At 48.0% G+C, this 3,320-nt stretch overlaps 1 pseudogene; it reads left to right on the top strand.

Moving 5' to 3' along the window:
- Positions 1–471: 471 nt before the first annotated feature.
- Positions 472–2,830, top strand: LOC100607454 (annotated as a pseudogene).
- Positions 2,831–3,320: the final 490 nt, after the last annotated feature.

Genomic DNA, 3,320 nt, shown 5'->3' with positions numbered 1-3,320 from the left:
TACATATAGTGGTTGTATACACTTATATATAGTGGTTAACCACATCCAAGCAAATTTACATATCCATCATCTCATATCTTTTAGCCATGTCTGAAAAGTTGGATGATGAGGTTGTGAAAAGCCTTGAGAGCCATGCCAAGGAATTTTATCTTCATCCCAGTATCTGGGTCAGCAGAGAGTCATAATCAGAGCAATGATCTGAGAGGATTCATCTGGATTAATAAGGGAAAAGGTAGGAGCAAGAGAGGAGACCCATTAGGAAGCTTCTGAAATCAGTTAGACAAGAAGTAATAAAGGTTTAAATGAGAGTAGTATCAGCTAAAAAGGAAAAAAAAAAGGCATCGCATCTCATAGGGGTGAAATTGAAAGGACTTGGCAACTAATTGGATGTGGAATTCCAAGTAAAAAATGCTGAAGATGCTGAGCTGGACCTCAGAGGGCTTCACCTGGCCTCATGGGCTGAGAAGAAAGGCCGAGGTCACTGCAGTAATGAATGCTGTGGAAGAAAACTAGGGCTCAGAGGAGTCTGCAAAGGTGGAGGAGGCCAGGCCTGCTGCTGTGCAGCAGCCCAGCAACACCACATCCCCTACTGTCATTACCACACCTGAGCCTGTGGGGACTGATGGTGGGAACAAGTACACCAAAGCAGGTGACGATGAACCAGAGTACAATGACACCTGGGGCTTTGGCATTGGGGAGCTGGTGTGAGGAAAACTGCGGGGCTTCTCCTGGTGGCCACATCGTGTCTTGGTGGATGACAGGTCAGAGCTGAGCAGCTGAAGGCACCCACTGTGTCATGTGGTTTGGAGAGGTGAATTCTCAGTGCTGTGTGTAGAGAAGCTGATACCACTGAGCTCCTTTTGCAGTGTGTGCCACCAGGCAACCTATAATACAACAAGCAGTCCATGTACCACAAAGCCATCTACAAAGTCCTGCTGGTGGCCAGCAGTGTACAGGGGAGCTGTTCCCAGAGAGCCATGACAGCGATGAGAGTGACACTGCCAAGGATACAGAGGTGCAGAGCAAGCAGATATTTGGATGGACCTTTGGGGGGTTCCAGCCTTCTGCCCCCAAGAGACTGGAGCTACAAGAAGAGGAGAAGAATCCCAACAAAGAAGTTTATGCACACGTGTGGGTTGACCCTGAGGCAACTGCTTAGGCGCCACCCCCACCAGCCAAAAAGCCCCAAAAGAGCACAGCTAGGAAGCTCAACATCAGACCGGGCACAGTGACTCACGCCTGTAATCCCAGCACTTTGGGAGGCTGAGGCGGGCAGATCACGACATCAGGAGATCGAGACCATCTTGGCAAACATGGTGAAACCCTGTCTCTACTAAAAAATACAAAAATTAGCTGAATGTGGTGGTATGTGCCTGTAATCCCAGCTACTGGGGAGGCTGAGGCAGGATAATCGCTTGAACCAGGGAGTCAGAGGTTACAGTAAGCCGAGATAGCGCCATTGCACTCCAGCCTGGTGACAGAGCAAGACTCTGTTTCAAAAAAAAATAAAAAAAGAAACGACATCAAGGAGATTGTTGATGAACACACTTGTTAGTGTACAAGGTGAAGAAGAAGTGTCAGAACATCAAGGACCTTTGTGTCTCTTGTGGGAGCCTCAGTGTCACTCTGGAACAGCCCTTCTTCATGCTAGGAATATGACAACATTGCAAGAACTGCTTCCTGGAGTGTGCATACCAGTATGATGATGATGATGGTTATCAGTCCTGCTGCACCATCTGCTGCTGGGGGCACGAGGTGCTCATGTGCTGGAACAACTGCTGCAGGTGCTTTTGTGTGGAGTGTATAGACCTCTTGGTTGGGCCAGAGGTTGCCCAGGTGACCATTAAGGAAGATCCCTGGAACTGCTACATGTGTGAGCACAAGGGAACCTATGGGCTGCTGCAGTGGCGGGATGACTGGCCGTCTCAGCTCCAGATGTTCTTCCCCAATAACCATAACCAGGAATTTGACTCTCTGGAAGTCTACTCGCCTGTCCCAGCTGAGAAAAGGAAGCCACCCATCCAGGTGCTGTCTCTCTTCGATGGGATTGATACAAGGCTCCTGGTGCTGAAGGGCTTGTGCACTTAGGTAGATCACTACATGTCTCGGAGGTGTGTGAGGACGCCATCTCGGTGGGCATGCTGTGGCACCAAGGGAGGATCACGCACATCGGGGATGCCGGAACCATCATGCAGAAGCACAACCAGGAGTGGGGCCCATTCTCTGCAATGACCTCTCCATTGTCAACCCTGCCCACGAAGGACCCTACAAGGGCACTGGCCAGCAGTTCTTTGAGTTTTACCACCTCCTGCATCATGCACAGCCCAAGGCGGGAGATGATCTCCCTTCTTGTGGCTCCTTGAGAGTGTGGTGGCCATGGACATTAGTCACAAGAGAGACATCTCACAATTTTTTAATTCTAATCCCATGATGATTAATGGCAAAGAATGTCAGCTGCACACCAGAACTGCTACATCTGTGGTAACCTTCCCAGTAAAAGCAGGCCATTGGCATTCACTGTGAATGTAAGCTGGAGCTGCAGGAGTGTCTGGAGCATGGCAGGAGAGCCAACGTCAGCAAAGCGAGGACTATTACTACTAGGCCAAACTCCATAATGCAAGGCAACGACCAGCAACTCCCTGTCGGCATGAATGAGAAGGAGAACCTTAGGTGCACTGAAATGGAAAGGATATTTGGCCACCCTGTCCATTATACTGACATCTCCAACATGAGCCATTGGGCAAGGCAGAGACTGTTGAGTAGGTCGTGGAGCATGGCTGACACCTGCCAATTCTTCCCTCCACTGAAGGGGTATTTTGCTTGTGTGTAAGGGACATGAGGGCAAACTGAGGTAATGACACAAGGTTAAACAAACTAAAAAAAAAAAACCCCACAAAACACAATAAAACACTAACAATGTAAGGATGGAGAGAAGTATCAGCACCCAGAAGAGAAAAAAGAAATTCAAAACAAAAACTACAGAGGCAGAAATAATGGAGGGCTTTGCCTTGCAAAAAGGGTGGGATATCATCTCCTGATTTTTCTATGTTTTTCTTCAGTTCTATTTAAAAACAAAACCAAGCTCCCTCCCCTTCCTCCTCCTCCGCCCCCTGCCTTTTTTTATTTGGTAAGAACTTTTGTTTTCTGCTATTTTCCATCCATGTTGCTGCAAAGGACATGGATGGAGTTGGAGGCCATTATCTTAAGCAAATTAATGCAGAAACAGAAAATCAAATACCACATGTTCTCACTTATAAGTGGAAGCTAAACATTGCATACATATGGACACAAGAGGGGAACAACAGACACAGGGCCTACTT

This window comes from Nomascus leucogenys, chromosome 14 (assembly GCF_006542625.1).
Source record: "Nomascus leucogenys isolate Asia chromosome 14, Asia_NLE_v1, whole genome shotgun sequence".
Taxonomy (NCBI): domain Eukaryota; kingdom Metazoa; phylum Chordata; class Mammalia; order Primates; family Hylobatidae; genus Nomascus; species Nomascus leucogenys.
Note: the sequence above shows the minus strand (reverse complement) of the source record. Positions and strands in the feature narration are given on the sequence as shown.